General features: G+C 44.5%; 3 non-coding genes and 1 pseudogene across 3 annotated transcripts; 1 reads left to right on the forward strand and 3 right to left on the reverse strand.

The window, feature by feature from the left end:
* Window positions 1-223: 223 nt before the first annotated feature.
* TRNAI-AAU (transfer RNA isoleucine (anticodon AAU)) lies at window positions 224-297 on the forward strand. Its single transcript has one exon. It is a non-coding gene; the product is annotated as a tRNA-Ile (tRNA).
* Window positions 298-3084: 2787 nt separating this feature from the next.
* Window positions 3085-3157, reverse strand: TRNAR-ACG (transfer RNA arginine (anticodon ACG)). Its single transcript has one exon. It is a non-coding gene; the product is annotated as a tRNA-Arg (tRNA).
* A 523-nt stretch (window positions 3158-3680) lies between these two features.
* LOC142427857 (large ribosomal subunit protein mL42 pseudogene) lies at window positions 3681-4094 on the reverse strand (annotated as a pseudogene).
* A 1769-nt stretch (window positions 4095-5863) lies between these two features.
* Window positions 5864-5945, reverse strand: TRNAS-CGA (transfer RNA serine (anticodon CGA)). The gene has a single exon. It is a non-coding gene; the product is annotated as a tRNA-Ser (tRNA).
* Window positions 5946-21222: the final 15277 nt, after the last annotated feature.

The following is a 21222-nucleotide window of genomic DNA, read 5'->3' on the forward strand; positions in this document are numbered from 1 at the left end:
GATTTTAAATCTGTGCCGCCAGAGCCCCGTGGAGCGGACTCCTGGGTGCCAAACAACGACGTGCTCTGAGCAGCTGCAAGCCTATCCCATTGCGCTACGTGGACTTTTTGTAAAATCGAATTATAATTTACGTTATTAAAGGGAAATAGTTTTTAAAATACAAGGGTGAGGAGTCAGCGAGCTTACTACTTCTATGAAATGTAAAACAGAAAGGCACACAAGTGGCCGGTTAGCTCAGTTGGTTAGAGCGTGGTGCTAATAACGCCAAGGTCGCGGGTTCGATCCCCGTACGGGCCAGTTATTTTTCCTTTCTCGTCATTGCTCATTTACCTGTAATTTGAGACTAGCCTTCATGGGACATCAAGTTGGGATTAAATGACAAAATATTAATAACTTATAAATAATCATGAGTCTGTAAAGGAGGTGGCGTGGGGAATGAGGAGAAAATGAGGAGCTAATACCAAGGGCTCAAGTAGAAAGAAAATGTTTTGAGAATGACGATGGCAACATGTGAAAATGTGCTTGACACAATGGATGTATGGATGGATTGTGACGAGTTGTATGAGCCCCCAATAAAATGATTTTTAAAAAGTAAACAAAACAAAACTTGGATTAAATGTTTAGTCTTTTCCTTGAACCCCACTAGAGACCCATACGCACGTTTTGTTCTCTCTCCTAACAGGAAAGCAGCAGCCGGGGAAAGAACAACTAGTTGGAGCAAGTAACACAAAACCCGAAAACAGAAAGTTTAGTGAAGGAAACCAGGCTAAGAGAGGGGGTGTTCATCTGATGGCCGCTAGCTGATAGGCACTCTCTCTCCCCTATTACATCCACATTCCTCCGCCTGTCCTCTCCTAGCTGTGAGACTGGAATTTCTAAGTGTTACAATAATCACATTCATACGCTGGGCATCTTTCCCTTGAACAAGCAAAACGCACAAGCACAAAACTACCCGTTGGCTGCCACTGTCATTGCTGTCCATGAAAACAGAATCCTCCCTGCTGCAGCCCACATCCCCCAGGGCCCTTTTCTGGATTCCCAGGGCCTGGAATGGAGCTAAAGTCAGAGCGCACATAAATATTTGTGGAGTCCATGTGTGAACACTCTCTAGTTCTCATGTTATTCTTATGTATAGTCGAATATGCATTTTTCTCCTAGCTCAAACCCATTTCTCTTTATCAATATTTTCTTTTACCTACTGCCCTCTGTTTCTCAGATTATTGTATTATGAAATCTCCTTATAGAGGTATCTAGGTTTAACTAGCTCCAATCTCTCTCCTCTTGTTCTTTAAATCCACTACATCCCTTTTTTTGGTTTTTTTTTGAGGTCTTTGTTTGTTCTGCTTTTTGACACTACCATTTCATAGAAACTTCTTGTCATGATCACCAATGACCTTTTATCAATTTGTCAAGAATGTATCCCTGACTTCTGTTACTGATTGAATTGCGCCAACACATGTATGGGACGCTAAAGCCCTGTAAGGTGCTGTGAGGTGGAACTGGCTGGAAGCTACTTACCAACAACATGCTGGTGAATGCAATCCCCCCTGAGAGATGGACTTTGTGATGGTGAGGAGTCTGTGTCCATGTAGGGATGTGCTCCAGTTCATCACTTTGGGATCTAAAAAGAACAGAACACAGGGGCCATAAACTGGGGATGGTAAACGTGAGGATCATCAAGGGAGTGAGGAATTCTGGGGAGAGAGAAAGGAGCACGGGTGACTAAGCCCAAGGTCAGCAGTTGGATCCTGCCAGCTGCTCCTTGGCTGAAAGATGAGGCTTTCTGCTCCTGTGAGGAGCCCAGTCTGAGAAACCCACAGAGGCCATTCTGCTCTAAGAGAGAGAGGGAGCCTGCCCTGGAGGGCAAAAGTTAAGCATGAAAATGTGTCATGTATTGTTATTTTTTTTCTTTGAAGGTTTATTGAGCCTGCCCTGGTGGACAAAAGTTAAGCATGAATATATATTATGTATTGTTATTTTTTTCTTTGATAGCTTATTGATCAAAAAAATTTAAGACAAGTTTTATTGACACCTAATTCACATATCATCCATATCACATTCAGCGATTATATTAAACATATTAAGCAGAGTTTTGCAATTGTCACCACTGAGACAGATCAGCATTCGCCACTGTAATGCCGCCTTGCTGATTGCTGAATGACCTGCCTCCTTCCCCTCATCTCAGACAGTCCCACTAGTGCTTGCATTTACAATGTACTTTCATGTGCTCAAGATCAGAACATTGCAATTAATTATATTGTGCCTTTTGCTATTGTAACCAGGATATTGCTATTTTAATTTAATTAACTAGGATGTTATGATTAATACTGTAGCTTGTAACACTCTACTTACCAATGCTTGTACCGACTGAATCTAAAGAATAATAACATTAATTTTGCTTTCTGCGTTTGTCCACGGTTGGTGAGGTCCTAGACAAATCATAAATAAGTTATGTCTTTAAAGATGGACTGAAACGTGCACTGGAAACTGCAATCCAATATCACTTTTGGATTCTAGCAGTCCGGCTATAAAGACTCTTCTAAATTATCAATACATTCTAGTGGCTAGCATTTATTTGAAGTGGCTACACCACTATCACCCTAAGTTGATTGATTTTCAGAATCGTAACCCAATTCAAAATTGGTTTATTGGTATATTTTTCTAAAGGGATCTTTCCGCTCTCTTTCTCAGCACTAGCAAAAGAAATGAGGGAGAAACAGCTAAATTTCTTAAAACAGATATTTTCAGTAACAATTCAGATTTACTGTGTAGTCAAGGTTACCCTGTGAGGAAATCCAAAATGCCAAATCCAAACACCACACTTCTTCAGTGGATTCTTTCTCCAAGTGATCTTGTTCAGGGTTTCCAGGCTGTCCATACTCCTGAGAGCAGGCAGCTTCAACTCTCTAGCTTGGCATGGGCTTTTAGATTTGAATAGCCACCCCTTAGTTTAACAGCTAAATGTTTATGCCACAATGTTCAGGAACCAAAGCAAACCAAGTCTAACAGCATCAAGTGGATTGTGGGAGCCAATTGAAGCAATTGCATGGAGAAACAAACTGGTTACAAGTTTCCTAAAAGGTACGAGCCAGCCAGGAGTCGAACCTAGAATCTTCTGATCCGTAGTCAGACGCGTTATCCATTGCGCCACTGGCCCACATAAAGGTATAGTACACCACTATCAGTAATCATGAATATGCAACTAGAAATGTGCACAACGTGATGAGAGTTCTGATGAAACGGATCGGTTTTTTTTTTTTTGGGGTAATCTTTAAGAGTTACGTTCCCTTAAAATACTTAAAATTTCACCTTTGGAACATCGTCTACGTGATAGAGTGACGCTGCATTAAAGTTTTCTTTCCCTTCTTTCTTGATTTGCATGTGTGCTTGTATCTATTTTTAATCTCCTGCCGAGCACTTCGATTGATCCAGTCCGTTCATCAGTCGGTGCAGCCAACAATTTCATTGATACCGACGCTGTGGGGGGGATCAGTGGTTAGTGACGCGTACGAGCTCCCTTAATTTTTTTTGTATTTTAAAAAATTACCTCATTTGTAACATAGTAGGGACTACATCGGATATTTTTCTCAAGTGGCAAATGAGACAAAAGATAACATTTCAAAAAACAAACAAACCAAAAAAAGATAACATTTCTCTGATTCTTAATGAGAACCTCGAAATCATCTGTCTTTTGGAGGATTGAATTTCTTAGGACGTCTGTGAGACTACCCATGAGGACGCCAACGGTGCTTCGTGGTAAAGCACATTTTGCTAAGTTGTCCTTGTTGAAGGGGCTGCTTTTTCACTTCTAACCTACTTTTCAGCACATGATCATGTGTTTCTTCGCTGTTATGTATAGGATCTGGCCGAGGAATAGGTTTGGTATGTTGATATGGAATGTCCACAGAAGCGTGGTAGCATACTATTGTCCTGCCTTCTGATGTCAAAGCAAGCTCTACCTTGCAGTTACAGTCATCTGGGAGAGGAGGTGTAGATTGATGGCAAACACTGTATAAAACTCCATTTCGAATTCATAGGAAGTGTTTCTGGGCAGTTCTGTTTGACAATGCCCATGTTACTGCTGCTACTGCCATGGTGGACCATGTGTATCAGAAGGTATGGCAAAAGATGTTATGCTGAGAAACTGAAACATCCGCTTCCAGGCACATCTATTTTCATCCTTTGACGGGTCCTCACGGCCAAACCGCCATGTTGTCGCCGACTTTAAATGTATGACACAATGGAAATAAAGTGAAAGCAAGACATCGTAAGGGATGAGTCATGTCTTTTCCATCTCAGGCTCCGCAGAGCCATAACTCGCTAAAGAGGAAATCATTCCAGACTCCATGATGCAGATAGAGACGTTAAAAATAACCCACCCGCCTCCAAGTTAGGCAAAATGCGCACAAGATCAACGAAACACACACCGCATTCACCGAGAAGGTGACCGTCGATGGGGGGCAGCTGCGTGGCGCTGCGAGTGGGCACGGGCTCGGGCCGTGGGCCGGTGCTGGAAGGAATCCCGGCGCCCGGCGCGCGCGGGGCTCTGCGCGGCGCTGCGGTTCTAAACCACCGTCCCGCTCGATGACCGGAGAGAGATCAGGCCTTTTCCTGCGGACGAGCCCTGGGGTCCGTGCAGCAGGACGCCCAGGCGGCCCTGCCTCCCGCCGCCGATCCCGGGCTTCGGCGTGGGTCGCTTCTGTCCGCCTTCTTGTTTCCTGGGCGCTTGCAGTCTGTCTGATGGATAGTTAACATCTGCGACCATTTTGATTACCACTAGCCTGTACAGATAGATGTCTAGTTTCTTCTCTTTTAACTTCAGTCCCACACAGACCTCTGAAGACCCTACCTGCATGTGCATCGTCGGCACGGGGACATTTATTACCAGATTTTCAAAAACAGCATGAAACCACCTTGGCCCCTGAGCGGGGAGGGGGGTGGCGGTGGCGGGCTGCGGCCCCGACGCTGAAGGAGGCTCGGTCCCCCGGCGCTGGAAGAGCAGGGTGTATGGGCAATGGTTGGCAAAGCGCTTTGGTGTTGAACCGACGGAGAGTGGCGCAGGGAACAGGGAGAGGTGGGAGCATCCACAGAAAGCTTCAGAGCAGCAGGACGCTGTCTTTTTTGGGAAAATATGTTCCAATTTCTAGGACCTACGTTTGCGCAAGGAGTTCTGGCGCTGTAGTGGCTTATGCCAAGTTCAAGGTCCACGATTCCAGTCCGACGGTCACTCTGCGGGAGCCCGATTTGTGGTCTTTGAACCCTGGGGAGAAGTTCTACTTTACCTGACAACAATGAGTTTAGAAATATTTTGGTGTGAAGCTGGTGGGGCTCAAGCCCAGGTGGCGCTGTGCACTAAGCCTTGGGCTCTTAACTGGAAGATCGCGGGTTAAACCCGTCAGTGGCTCTGCTGTCGTCGAGATTTACAGTCTGGGTTCTGTAAGGTCACTATGAGTCAGAGTAGACTCAATGGCAGTGAGGTTGGCTTCTTTCGGGTTTTGTTTTTTGGGCGGGGGGGGGGGGGAGCTCGGGGGAGGGGTGTACGCTTGTAGAATCAGCAATCCCAGCGGCACAGTGGTTGGGTGCTTGGCTGCTAAAAGAAAGATCGCGGGTGTGAACGCGCCAGCTGCTTCACCAGAGAAAATGCGGCAGTGTGCTTCCGGACCGATCCATAAACCCAGTGGAGCCAGGAGAGCAGCGCACCTTCGTCCTGTGAGGTCGCTTTGAGCGGATCAACAAGGAGACAGGCTTTGCTTGTCATGCTTCTGGGACCGTGCCCTGTGGCAGCTAATAAAGTGAAGAGCTGAGACTCGCCGTTTGTTTGCTTTAATTATTTTTGATTGCAAGTCAGAAAAGTACACAGGAACGCTGTGAGCAGGATTTGAACCTGCGCGGGGAAACCCCATTGGATTTCGAGTCCAACGCCTTAACCACTCGGCCATCACAGCTTGGAATTGTACACCTTAATATAAACCTTGAAAATACACTGGAGTACTACACACACACACACACACACACACACACACACACACACACACACACACACTACTACAACCTTGTCTCTCCGTAGTTGGCATCGCCATCTCTGCAGCCTGGATTTGCACTGCTGCTTCGCTGGCCACATTGTGTTCCTCCCGCTGCTTCATTCTTGTTTACTTTGCAGAAGTGCACACGGAAGTCATTTGCCAAGCCCCTTCTTCAGACAGCACTCAATTCCTTCCTGAACCAAATGCACGGCCATTGAGACAGTTCTGAAGCACAGCGGCCTATGGGACAGAGAACTGCCCTGCGTGTTTGGTGTTTGCAAGACTGTAACTCTTCACAGGAGCAGAAAAACACATCCTTCTGTGGAGCGGCTGCCGAGTTCCTGGAGGTTAGCATCCCAGCAGGAACCAAGAGGATCCCTTCCCAGTCTCGCTCCATTTCATCCCAGCTCTTCAGAACCCAGTGCCAAAGAGCACCCTTTGAGGGAATGCAAGGTTCCAACACACAAGAATCCCTGTTTTTTTCCTGATATGTGTGCATATGAAGATTACCTTGTGTTTAAACTTATTCTCTGCAGCATTATTTGTAATAGCAAGGTGGTAAAATTTAATATTCAAAATTATTTAATTAGAGAAATTATAGGACATCGACACAATGGAGTGTTGTGCATTTTGAAACTATTGTGTATAATAAAATTATTTATGTATATATATATGTATATATATAATAGCAAGGTCTTTAGAGCAATGTGTCAGAATATTGTCGTGAGAGACATAATTGCATTTAATTGTGTACTCACTTGGCAAAAAACAGCAATAACTCTTGAACGATAAATTTATAACAACAGCAACCAGTTGATGGGCTAGAGACTTAGGGGATGGGGTTCATGAGATGGGGTTCATGAGGAGCTGGGATTCAAGAACAAGAGGGAAAAGATGACTGCCTGTTTTTTTAGACTTCAGATGTCACCTGTTTGAAAATTTAAGTACAATGAAGGAAAAACCATATAAGAAGTCTTGAATAAATCCCACCTTCTTTGGGTTCCTGTTGACCATCCTTAGGCCATATGAAAAGCTTTGGCTTCAGGCTGGGTGTGCTTGAAAGGGGAGGACAACTTCCTTAGCAGCTCCCAGATGGAGTGACTTACCCTAGGAGCTTGCCTGGGTGTGCCTGTATGAGAAAGTGGGTGCTGGGTGCATGGTCATAAGTCATTCCTGGAGAGCAAGGTGATGGGAGGGCTCTAGAACCGATTCAGGATGCTCCTCTAAAACGCAGTAGTGTATGATCCCAGTCATGGTCCTTTCTCTGCTCCCTGAGCTTCGCCTCAACAGTTATGCACTGATGAGCCACCGATCACGAGTTTGTGACACCTTGCTTTGTTTCCACGTTCTGTAATTGACCGTGTGGCTGAGAAGTCTGTGGACTCCATTATGGCCTCATGCTGATAGTCTCCCTCATCCCCACGATTTCACTTTGTTCTCCTTAAGGCTGCTTAAGGGGTCTCTGAAATGTTGGAATCTGGGCTCTGATTTTTCTCTAGAAGAACCCTTCACTTCAGAATTGTGGCACCTGTTTATAAAACTAGGGAGAAAGGAGGCAAATGAAATGTGTGGAAGCATTTCGCACTATATTCTAGCCCATTAAAAAGTAGAGCCGTGGTGGGGTAGAGGTTATGCATTGGGCTGCTATACTGCATAGGGACGTTCTACTCTGTCCAGTAGAGTTGCTATGAGAGCCAGCATTGACTTGATGACAATGGTGCCTGTGAGATCACACGGACACACGCGCACACACACTCACTTACACACACACTCACACACAGATAAGCAGTTTGAGATTCTTTATCGTTCTTTCTGAAATACATTACTAGGTGAGAAATTGGAATTGTAGTGCGGGAGAAGAATATTGAAAGTACCATGAAGTGCCCAAAAGACAAACTGATCTGTCTTGCAAAAAGCATGATCAGAGTGCTCCTTAGAAGCCAGGAGGGGGAGACTTCGTCTCACATGCTTTGGACGTGTTGTCACATGCTGCTTGGTAAAGCAGAGGGGAAGAGACAAAGAGGAAGACCCTCATCCAGATGGATGGACACAGGGGCTGCAACAACAGGCTCAAGTATAGGAACAATTGTGAGGATGACACGGGACCAGGCAGAGCTTCCTTTTGTTGTGCACGGCATCCCTATGGGTGGGAACCAACAGGAAAGAAATAGTGTCATGTGTCTGCAAGGTTTTGTTTCCTGAACCAAAGAAACCAACATGGTAGAGAAGGATTTTCCTTTTCCTTGCCAATTTGATCTCTACTCACATTCTAAGCTATTTGCTCCATCCTTATGGTAATAACTGACTCTCTCCTGGAACTTGACGTCACTCCAAGGGCTGTTAATCCCAGAGATGCTTATCTTATCTTCCACCTGGAGACGGTTTTAAAAATACATATATTTTAAGAATAAGAGGAGCCCTGATGGTGTATAGATTAGTTCTTGGGCTGTAATCCACAAGGTCCGCAGTTCTAAACCACCAGGCACTGCCAGGGGAATGGCCTGGCTTTTACTCCCTTGAAGAATTACAGTCTTGGGCACCCACAGAAGTAGTTCCACCTTGCTCAATCCAGTCCCCATGGGTCAGGGTTTAATTGATAGAAGTGAGTTTTATTTTTTTTAAAGAATAAGATACAAATTGCCTTTTGTATGAAGATGCCAAAGAGGCAAAGAAGGAAGCTCCTGCCCCTCCCCAAATGCAAGCCAAAGCAAGGGCGTTAAAGGCCCAGAAGGCTGTGTTGAAGGGTATCCACAGGTATGCACAAAAGATCCCCATATCACCCACCTTCCGGAGGCCCCAGACCCTGAGGCTAAGAAGGCAGCCCAAATCCCCTGGGAAGAACGCCCCAGGGGAAGCAAGCTGGACCACTGTGTCTTCATCAAGTTCCCCTTGACCATTGAGTCGAAGATCGGAGACAACACACTGGTGTTCATTGTGGATGTCCAGGCCAACAGGCACCACATCAGATAGGCTATGAAGAAGCTCTAGCTCATTGACACAGCCAAGATCAACACCTTCATCAGGACTGCCAGCAGGAAGTTCAACTGGCTCCTAACTAGACGCTTTAGAATCTAAAGCGGTTCTCAACCTGTGGATCGCGGCCCCTTTGGGGATCGAACAACCCTTTCCCAGGGGTCACATAAGACCATGGGAAAACACATATTTCCAATGGTCTTAGGAACTGAGACAACGCTCCTCTATCCATCTCCAGGTGGGTCCTCCCCATGCAGTTATACCCATCTACAGTACTGGGCATGAAGACTGCTACCCATGCTACGCGATAAAATTTCATTTATTTGTAATTAGAAATAAATATTTCACAATATAGAATTACATACTGTGTGATTAATCACTATGCTCTACTTATGTTCAATTTGTAACAATGAAAATACATCCTGCCTATCAGATATTTACATGACGATTCATAACAGTAGCAAAATGACAGCTATAAAGTAGCAACGAAAATTATGCTATGGTTTCATACACAAGGAACTGTATGAAAGGGTCCTGGCTTTAGGAAGGTTGAAAACCACTGCTCGAGATGCTGCCAACGAAATTGGAATCACCTAATCTGAGTCCAGCTGGCTAACGCTAAAGATAAAAGTTTTAATACATAAAAGAAGAACCCAATGATTTCCCCCTTTACTTGTTCTCTTTAGGGAGATTAAGTTTCTCTCCCTTTTGGGATGAGGGGCAGGAGCCCCCAGATTCTGGATACTGTGTCTAGGCCCTTTGCCTACAGTCCAGCCCAGGTACCGAGGGCCAGTGAGGAGAGGCTGAACTCTCATCACGTTGAAGGTCTACAAGTGAGGCAGAAAGACTGAAGGGGTGACCCTCTGCTTCTAATAATAATTCTGTTCTCTGTTCTAGAAACCTTAAATTTGCATTCAAGGTAATACAATTAAATACAATTATGAAACCTATCTCTGTTCCTCCTCTTAAGGGCAGGGAAAATATTAGAACCGAAACCCAAACCGAACTCACTGCTGTGTGATTGTCAGGTTTCTGGATCTGTTTACCTCAGTTTACCTGGATTTGTTCAAAACGCTGCAAGAATTCACACGGCAGACACACGTTTGTAATCCAAGTGACTTTTATGAGGAAAAGAGAAGTTTTCAGGTATTCACTAGAAATCCCAAAAGAGGGCCCTGAGAGAGAGGCCTGAGAGGGAACTCAGACCCCAGGGGCTGGGCAGCATGTGTGTGTGTGTGTGTGTGTGTGTGTGTGTGCGCGCGCCCTACTCTCCTACCCCTAAGAGTGTACCTAAGTAATAAAGAAATCAGAGAGAAGAGTCAAAGGGGCTTGGCCTTTCTGCTGCAGTCTCTTACCCCCTCCAGCTCTGGAGCCGTGGTTGACTATCTATTGGCCACCTCATTGGCTGAGTTTAAGCACATCTGGGTAATGTCATGTGACTGGGCCCAGTCTATGCACCCAGCTGGGCCAGGGTGGTGGTGGTGCACGTGGGGGCTTGTGTATGAGCATGCTCAGTTTGGATCGTTCCATAGGTGTTTAATTAATGTGCCCAATTTCCTTCCAACCCTTTTGTTGTGACCCTATGAAGGCATCAGGGGAGAGAACCAGCCTTAGTCCCCATTCTGGCTACCTAACAGGATCACTGTGGGCCCCTGGAGAACCAGGGCGGCACAGAGGACAGCTGAGCCCCGTGAGATTTTCTTGGCTGCAATCTTTCTGGAGGCAGATTTCTCCAGGCCTTGCTTCTGCAGTGCTGGTGGGTTCGTAGATGAAATGCACTGTTTGCACCACCCACTGTGCGCTGGAGAACACTGGAGTGAAGGAGGTGGAAAGAAAAAGGCAGACCCCCCTGGCAACGTGTCCAGAGTATGTGAAACTACGTCTTGCCATCCTGGCCTCTAAGGAGCATTCTGGCTGTACTTCTTCTAAGACATACCTGTTTGCTCATCTGACCGTCCAGGGGACTTTCAATAGCCTTTAACCGCGTCATTGAAATGCATTGAGTCTTATTTGGTCTTCCTGATTCAATGTCCAGCTTTCACATGCATCTGAGGCGATTGAGAATATTTTGGCTGAGTGAGACATGCTATAGTCTACTAAGTGACCTCTGTACTCTTAACACTTTAAAGAGGTCTTGTGACACAGATTTGCCCAGTATATCTCCTGATTTCTTGCCTGCTGCTTTCATGAGCTTTGACTTTGGATCCAAGCAAATGAAATGTCATCGTTTACAACGCCAATCTTGCCTCCATTTGTTATGATGCCGTCCATTGGTCCAGAGTGAGAATCCTGGTTTCCTTTATTCGGAACTGTCCTAGTTACTGCAGTGTTTGATCTCCATCAGTAGGAGCATCAAGTCCTTTAGGCTTTCAGCAGCAAGACTGTGTCTGTGAATGTGGCAGACTGTTATTGAGCCTTCCTCCAACCCCGATGGTGCTTTCTGCTTCAAACAGTCAAGCTTCTCTAAGTACTTGCTCATCATACAGGTTGAATAAGTAAGGTGGAAGGATTCAACCCTAATGGACACCTTTTACTGAGGGTAGACCATACACATCTGCTTGTTCTCTTGGTATCTCTACATGTTGCAAATGAGTGCCATTACGTGTTCTGGAATTTCCATTCTTCTCAAAGGTACCCAGAGTTTGTTTTGCTTCCCACGGGGTCACATGCTTTTGTACAGTTCTTAGTCAACACCCACAAACCTCTCTCTGGTATTGTCTGCTTTCAGCCAAGAGCCAGCTGATGTCAGCAATGATATCCTGCATTCCACACCCTCTTCTACTTCTAGTTTGAATTTCTTTAGCCATTTTTGAATTACCGTCAGCAAAAATTCACTTGCATGTAACATTAACGATATGCTTAAATAATTTCTGTAACCTATTGGGTCGTCTTTCTTGGGAATGGGCACATATAGAGATCTCTTCAAGTCAGTTGGCCAGGTCACTGTCTGATATAGTTTATTGTGCCAGTCTGGCTGATAAACACAAGTACAATTAACTGAAGGACAGAGGGATAAATGGCTTGCTTGTTCTGTGCCTCAGTTTAAAGGGGTACACTACCTGTGGGATGCCTAGCCTGTGGACTGTGTCGCTGTAAGTTGAGGTCCCTTTAAGCCCACATGATTGGAATGTTCATCTCTGGAGCTGGGGACTGACAGTTGATGACAGTTGGGGACCTGCCTTGCTGTTTGCTGCCTGGGTATATATAGCCCAGCTCTCTCTACAGAGGGGACTGGCAACTGGCAGTTCTTAAGTCTTGAAGGACTGCTAGTGTCTCACTGCTTTATAATTTAACTGTTAATTTCTTGCATTAGCTATCTGTATATAAGTTAATGGTATATTTCTTGAATTATATATATATATCTTTATAAATATATTTATATATAATTACTAGCAATCTGGTTTGTCTCTCTAGAGAACCCTGTCCAATACACTGTCTTCCACATTCCTTGGCATAGTCGTGTTTCCAGTGCTCAGCTTGGTGAAGCATTTCCATCGACATCTTGTAAATCCCCAGAGCCTTGCTTTACAGTAATGTCTCACTTTTTGCTAATGCAGCTTGGAGCGTTCTCTTCAATGTCATTAGTTCTTGAACATAAGCTACCCCTTTATGTGGTTAAATGGCCACTGATGTTTTTTTAGTATAGAAACTCTGTGTATTCTTCCCAACATCTTTCGATGCTTCCTGCGTCATTTAATACATTTCCCATCGAATCCTTCAATATTTCAACTCAAGTCTTGATTGTTTTCTTCAGTTCTGTCAGCTTGAGACATGCTGAGTGTGTTCTTCCCCTTTGGTCTCCTAATTCAAGGTCTTCGTATTCTTTCCATATTTATTTCTGCATTAAACCTTGCAGGCACTTTTGTTGCTCTGAGTTCAAGAAAAAAATTTGAGCCTCTTTTAATACACACTTTGGTCTTTTCTTCCTTTCTTGTCCTTTTCAAACGATCTTTGTTTTCTTTGTATAGTATGTTCTTCATGTCATACCCCGGCTCATCTAGCCTTTGCTGGTTAGTGCTCAATGCATCCTATCTGTCCTTGAAATAGTCTCTAAATTCAGGTGGGATGTACTCAACATCTGGCTCTCATGGACTTAATCTATTTTTTTTTTAGCTTCAACCTGAGCTTGCATAAGGGTAATTCATGGTCTATATCACAGCTGGCTCGGGTCTTGTTTTGGTTGATGATACTGAGCTTCTCCCTGATCTCTCCCACAGATGTGGTCACTATGAGTCCTGTGTATTCCATACAGCTTGGCTCATCCTGTGTATCCAACTGGCTCAGTTAATCATCGGTTATGTTGTCAAAAAGAGGTATTTTTCATGAAATCATTGGTCTTGCAAAATTCTATAATGTGATCACAAACTGTGTTGTGGGTTCGAATAAATGACAGCCACTATAATGGTTTGATAATTTAGAAAAGTCTTTATTCGGTTATAACTAGACTGCTAGAATCTAAAAGCGAGCAGTCCCGAGTCCACATCTCAGTTCATCTGTAAGGCCGCAAAACTCATTTATCACCTGTCCAGGGTTCAAGCAAGCATGAACAGAAGCAGAGAGTAAAATTAATGGATTAATTGTAACTTCAAGAAGAGTAGCATTCATTACAAGGTACATTTCTCTTTTTTTTGTACATTTCTTATAAAAGAAACAATACCAAAAATTGACTATAATATCCTGGTTACCATCACAAAATTATATTGTAACGTCCTGGTTACCACAAAAAGATTAACTGCACCATTCAGATGACAACATGCAAAGGAACAATATTGAATCAGAACAAACATATATTGAAGAATAATCAAAACTAAGTTTCCACCACCCGGGAACACGGGAGTTCATTCTAAAATTAATCACCAGCAGAGACTTTCCCATCGGGGGAGGGAGAACAGGCAGGTCAACGAGCAGCCAACTTTCTGAGATGGGAGGGAGGAACGGGCAAGCTATTTAGCAGCTGACAAAAATGGAGTTTCTTTTTGTAGTCTGCCTCATTCCCTATTCTTTTTATTTGGGAATCAAATCGTCGATTCATCAGTAACTTCTTCTGCACTCAGGTTGGTAGACTCGGTTCTCAATATCATAAGCTTAACAGCTTCTACACGGGTTTGGATGAACTCTCCTAAGGAATTTATTCTGACATCGTGATGACTTTGAGTCCGTTAGTCTTTACATTAGTTATACAAAAGAGGCCTTTGAAGCCATGACTCTGGGTGATGAGTGCAGAGACAACTGTAGCTGCAGAACCAGCAACACCTGGTTGTTAAACAGACAAGGGGACAAGCCGGTGGCGGGGCCAAAAAGCAAGAAAACCATGTTCTCAGGAAAGCCGTAAAATACACTTGTGAGCTGTTGGAACACATTTTAATAGTTTAATTACAATTTTCAGAAAACCCTGACTGAGGTAACAGTATTAAGAAACCCAACCTTTCATTCTGCGTCGGGCAGGGCAGCCTTGTGAAGCTAGTGGTGAGCTCAGGCCCAAAGTCCATTCTGACCGTGGTCAGAGTTGCAAATATGATGACAAAGGGCCTCTATCAATGTGGCGTTAGTACAGTGGACATGAACCGCTTTAGGAGGACACAGTCACCGGGTTGGAATGGTGCACAGGGAGGCTGCTTGCTGGCGGCGGGAGTGCTGCCTTCCTCAAGAAGTGGTGGAGTTGGTGTTCAACAATCTGTCAGGTTTGCAGGGACTTAAGCAAATTGTGATCATGAATCTTTGCCTGCAGGTGTCCTTGGGACAGTCAAGGGGTTAGTGTCGGGTCAACATGACGCTCCTTACACAACTTTTTAACCACATGCAATGTTCAAAACAAGGACAATAGTTCTAACAAAATAAAACTAAAACACATACAGTTTGAAATGTCCCAGCCTTATTTAAACATAATATTTTATAAGTGAACAAAACAAAAATACTTTATATCTATGAACGTTTGTAAGAAGAAGAAAAAAAGAAAGTTTGTAAGCCAGTTACCTTATGCCTTTATCTCCCAATTCAAAAATTGAATTGGGGCATTCAATTTTTATTCTGCCTATTTATATTAACCTAGTGCTTTGAGGAGACAAGCATATTCTTTGATGTGAAGAATCTTCATTCTGACTGAAACCTTGTGAGTCTGCATCCATAAGCAATGTCACATTACAGAGGTCATCCATCAAGTCAACAGCAATATGCACCAATTGACAGGCTCAAAAATCTTCTTATCATCTGGTCAGGTTTTGGTTAACTCAATGTGAGCTGCTTCATTTGGCTCCACCAGGGTGCCTTTGACCATGGGCCCAGTCACAATTTTTCTTTTCTTTTCTTTTTTTTTTAACAACTTTAGTCCCCTTGGGCTAGGCCATGAGCATCAGCCAACCTGCTCTCATCTTCTTCTTTAGTTCCTGTGAACCAAGTTCTCAGGTGTTAGAGACCAGACAGAACCCGTTTACTCATTGCTGCATTTCTTTCCACTTCCACACAAGGGGACCCAGGTGGTTGCTTAGCAAGCATTGCAGGCTGCTCATAGGCTCCTTTCAATGTTTAGTCCTAGAGAGGAGAGTTTCTTCATGGCTTAATTTTTGTTTCAGTCTTAGGCACAAACCAGGAGTTATAAGGTTTTTAAAAGTCAAAAAAAGGGTCTTACTTACCTCCTGGCAACAGCAATCCACCAGTGTCCGCAAATATCCAAATTTCAGGTTTGTGGATAAAACCACTCCACTTTTAAAATTTTCTTCAGCTTCAACCTGAATTTGCATATGAGCAATTTATGGTCTATTTCACAGCTGGCTCTGGTCCTGTTTGGGTTGATGATAAGGAGCTTCTCCTTCATCCCTTCCCACAGATGCGGCCAACTTCATTCCTGTGTCTTCCACCCAGCTCCATTTGTCCTGTGTATCCATTTGGCTCAGTTCACTGTTGTTACATTGTTGGAAAGAGGTATTTTCCACGAAATCATTGGTCTTGCAAAATGCTACCATGTGATCACGAGCTGCTCTTGTGTCCTCAAGGCCATCTTTCCCAACTACTGATTCTTCCCTTTGTTCCCAACTTCCACATTCCAATTTCCAGCAATTCACCAATGCATCTTTGTTGTTACATGTTTCCTCAGTTTCAGATGGAACAAATCAATAGGATTCTTCAATTTCTTCATAACTGGCTTTAGAGGCTGATGCATAAATTTGATGAATAGTATCAACTGGTCTTCTTAGCAAGCATATCGATGTCCTCTCACAGACAGCATAGATAGATCTTGAAATGTTTCTCTTGACAATGGGTGGGACTCTCTTCCTCTTGATTTGGTCATTTCCGGCATGGTGGAACCATAGGATTGACTGACTCAAAATGGCTCAGACCAGCCCATCGAGCTCACTGATGCCCCATATGTCAATCTTCATGCATTACCTTTTTGCTAAACTTCCACATTTCATAGATTCCTGCTTTGTACGTTCCATGTTCGGATTATTAAGGACTGCTGGCAGCGATTTCTTCTCGTTTTGAGTCATGCCCCAATAGCCAATGAAGAACCCGAGCGCCTAACTCAATCCATGTCATTGAGGTCGCCTCTGCTTTCCCATTCTTGCTTTGAGGGGTTCATCTTCTGGCATTGCATCAAACAATATTCTGGGCTATTCATGGCGTTTTTAGTGTCAATCCCTCAGAAGTGGACAGCCTATTCCTTCTTCCTAGTTTCAGGAGACTCGGGAGGTTCCCCCTTTCACAGAGCCGTCTCTGACTCCAGAAGTGTCCTGGCCTCGACTTCCCTTTGTCACTGATTTGAGAGTCTTGGCTTTGCCCAAGAAAGAGTCCCAGGCTCCGGAGATGCCTCCGCAAGGCCTCTTCTCCCAGCGGACGCCAGCCGGCACTGGCGCGCCCCCATGTGCCCAGTGACTGCAGCTGCAGCGCCGCGGCAGGGACTTTCCAGGAAAACAGAGAAGGGGGTGGGGGTGTCCGGGGATGGCGGGGGTGGGGCTACTACAAGCACAGCTGACATTTGAGGGTGCCCAGCCCTGGCGGGGTACCCTTCCAGGCCCGAAAGGTTTCCAGGGGCCGCGATCTCAAGCTCGGAGCGTTTGCTCTGGGAATTCTCTGAATAGGAGGAAGGAAACATCCTTCGCGGACGTTCATCGTTCATGGAAACCTTCTCTTTCCCATCAATATCGACAAGTTTTCCCTTGAAAAGGCAAGATTCAAATGTGCCGCCGGTGGACGTATTCTCTCTCCCCCCCCCCCCCCGGGCAAGGAAGAAAAACAACAAAAGCAGCAACCCGAGACAACAGAAAAAAGAGAAGCAACATGTACGCTTTTAACCAAGAACAGCCGCCGACGTTAGTTGGGCATCATTTCTAAGGGGTAAAAGGAAGAGTTGCTCTCTGCATAGGCCTGTGACCGCGTTTGGTTCGATCCCCATAGCGGCCACTCCGCAGACAAGTGGAGTTTTCCAATTCCGTCCAAGTTCGTCTCCAGTGGATGCGGTTACTTCACATGAACTCTCAGAAAAATCACAACAGATGCAGTCATTTAAGTCTCAACCCAAACATGGCCTAACTGTTCATCTGGTTAGAGTCTACTTACTTTTAAAAGGTTTAACACCCACCTACCCCCCTTTTTTTCTCCTTGAAAAACAACTTAAGAGTTTTAAAGATAGGTCCTTTTTTAAAAGGAAACTGAATAAGATTGAGACGGTGTCCTTAGCGAGATTAAAAATAGGAATTATTTTCTACAAAAGTCCTTTAGGCAAAACGTTGATGGTATATTTTAAAGTTTCAAAAGAAGCAAGTAGATCTCATGGTCACTGAACAGCTCAGCATGCTGACCTGTCGTAAGAATACTAAAGTTACGGCTTGAGTGTCTTATATTCTGTAAGGGCTGCATTTTAATCTCTCCGTGATCGACAATAGACCAGTATCAGGCTGAGTGTGTTTGTGCATTAGCTGGCTTGCAGAATGGTGTGCCCTTGAATACTTATTTCAGGAAGCTGGATTTGCTGATCCACTGACTTGATCCACTCAGCTTTCAGCTGAGATTTACAGTGGAGTATATGAGCCATTGGGCATTTACCAGTCGACCCGAAAGAACTTTGTAACATGTCCTGATAAACAATCATCCCAAGCATTTCTCACTTGCATTACAATCTGTCAATTTCCTCAATAAACTCTTCAACCATGAATATTGTCTGTGAGTTCTGGGTAGCTCTTCCAATGGAGATTAGAAACTAGAATTAAAGTAGAAACAAATCAAGATTATCCTGGTTTATCTGGGTAGGCTCAATTAAATCAAAGAAACACTTGAAAACATAGAAATCCCCTCACAGGAGTGGTTCTCAGCCTTCCTAATGCCTCGACACTTTAATACAGTTCCTCATGTGGTGGTGACCCCCCCAACCATAAAATTATTTTCGCTGCTACTTAATAACTGTCATTTTGCTACTGTTATGAATAGTAATGTAAATAGTTTTATGCAGAAAGTATTCTCATTGTTACAAATTGAACATGATTAAAGCATAGTGATTAATCACAACACAATATGTCTTTTTTTAAAACAATTTATTAGGGGTTCATACAACTCTTATCACAGTCCATACATACACATACATCAATTGTATAAAGCACATCTGTACATCCTTTGCCCTAATCATTTTCTTTTTTTTCCTCCTATTTTCTTTTTTTTTACATTTTATTAGGGACTCATACAACTCTTATCACAATCCATACATATACATACATCAATTGTATAAAGCACATCCATACATTCCCTGCCCCAATCATTCTCAAAGCATTTGCTCTCCACTTAAGCCCTTTGCATCAGGTCCTCTTTTTTTTCCCCTCCGTCCCCGCTCCCCCCTCCTTCATGTGCCCTTGGTAATTTATACATCGTTATTTGGTCATACCTTGCCCCATCCGGAGTCTCCCTTCCCTCCCTTCTCTGCCGTCCCTCTCCCAGGGAGGAGGTCACATGTGGATCCTTGTAATCAGTTCCCCCTTTCCAACCCACTCGCCCTCCACTCAGCATCGCCTCTCACACCCTTGATCCTGAAGGTATCATCCACCCTGGATTCCCTGTGCCTCCAGCCCTCATATGTATCAGTGTACAACCTCTGCCCTATCCAGCCCTGCAAGGTAGAATTCGGATCATGGTAGTTGGGGAGAGGAAGCATCCAGGATCTGGGGGAAAGCTGTGCTCTTCATCAGTACTACCTCGCACCCTAATTAACCCATCTCCTCTCCTAAACCCCTCTATGAGGGGATCTCCATTGGCTGACACTTGGGCCTTGGGTCTCTACTCTGCACTTCCCCCTTCATTCAATATGTCCCCATGTGTATACACACATATACACACACATACATACACACATATACACACATATATATCTTTTTTTTTGCATGATGCCTTATACCTGGTCCCTTTGGCACCTCGTGATCGCACTGACTGATGTACTTCTTCCATGTGGGCTTTTTTGCTTCTGAGCTAGATGGCCGCTTGTTCACCTTCAAGCCTTTAAGACCCCGACACTATCTCTTTTGATAGCCGGGCACCAATATGTAATTCTGTTGTGAAATATTTATTTCCAATTACATATAAATGAAATTTTGTCTTGAAGTATGGTGTGGCATGGGTAAGAGTCTTCATGCTGGGTACTCGTATGTGGGCATACCTGCATGTAGGTGGGCCCGCCTGAGGGTGTCTCTGTGGGAAACAGAGGGATTTCTCCCATGCTGTCTCCCCCAAATATATGCCAAACTTGCTGCTTGCGAATGACAATACACTTGGAGGTCATCAGAAGTAGATCAGGGGTCATTCTCCCTAAGGGTTATCAGCCCTCTAGAGCAAGCAGTCACCACTGTTTATCCCACAAGTAGGGCCCACTCCCTTCTGATAAGGATAGTAATTGTCTGTTTCCTTGTAGGAGACCCCAGAGAGGGCAAGCCCACCCAAGGGTGGCCAAGATTAGGCTGCCACCATGAATCTAGGGTCTGCCCTTGTCACATGTATACCTCTAGTTCCTCCTCTTCCTATCTTGTCACCCCTAGCTCATCCCCTTCCTGCTAGGCCTATACCCATTGTACATCCCCTTCCTATAATGTGTATGCTTATTGTACTGCCTCTTCCTGTGACTTGTGGTTACCTGTAATCACTTCCCCCGAGTAGATATAACCCTGGATTAGCAAGAAACGGGGTCCTCCAGCCTCCTGCCAGGTCTCCAGGCGGCTGCAGGGTCTCCCCGCCTTACCTCGACTCAGCCCACGCTGTGCGGGGAGCTGGCCAGTAAGATCATGGCCATTCAGGAGGTGAGCATGCTACCATGAAATGTGTCTGATTCCATTATTTCAATCTCTCTTCTATCTCTCATGCTCTCTATGACTATATTATAATATATATCTCAACTGTACAATTGGACTTACTGAACCCATGATTAGTGGTGGGGGCTGGCACGCCTTCCAACCACATGGCTCGGATCCTAAGACCATTGTAAATATGTGTTTTCTGTGTTTCTTCCCTCCACATCCTGCAAATCTTTGTTTGCCGATCAGCTCGAGGAAATTTATTACTTTTCTCCTCATCTCAACCCCTCAAATTGTAGATCTTATTCCCTAGGAATAGACTCTTCATGACTGAAAGTTAGTACAACTGCTCAAGAGCTATGGTTTTTAAAATCACCCCAACATACCATTGAAAACACAAAATCCAATTAAGTAGACACCACTGGGATTTGAACCCAGGAGCTCCCATTTACTGGACATGTGCTTTGACCAGCTAAGCCACAAGATTCCTAAATAAAAGGTTCAGTTACATCACATTTATAGCTTTTCTGCAGAATTTCGCAATTTGCCAGACACTTAATTGATGACAAAGAAAATCCATCCATGGGGTAGCTAAATAATCTTGTGTCAACTTGAGGATACTGAGTGAAGGTGGGGAAAAAAGAAAACATGAAGGGGCGGAAATAGCCTGTCAATCAGGTCACAGGCTGATGATGCCTCTTTGTGGGCGTGGCCTTCTCATGAGATTTCTGGGAACTTCCTCTCCGTCTTCCTGGAGGCGGGCCCCACACTGCTTCACTGTCCTGTGGAGCAGGCACTTAGAAAGCGGGAGGAGCCAGTGCTACGATACTTCTCAGAGCCTTGGAACCACAAGACTTCCATCCCAGTGGCCTGTGATCTTTCTGGATTTGGCATTATTGCATGTGCTGTTTCTGAAGAGGAACGTATGGGCTAGTTAGTATCAGACATAAGGGCTAATATCAGGC

The sequence above is a fragment of the Tenrec ecaudatus genome, chromosome 1 (assembly GCF_050624435.1).
Source record: "Tenrec ecaudatus isolate mTenEca1 chromosome 1, mTenEca1.hap1, whole genome shotgun sequence".
Lineage (NCBI taxonomy): Eukaryota > Metazoa > Chordata > Mammalia > Afrosoricida > Tenrecidae > Tenrec > Tenrec ecaudatus.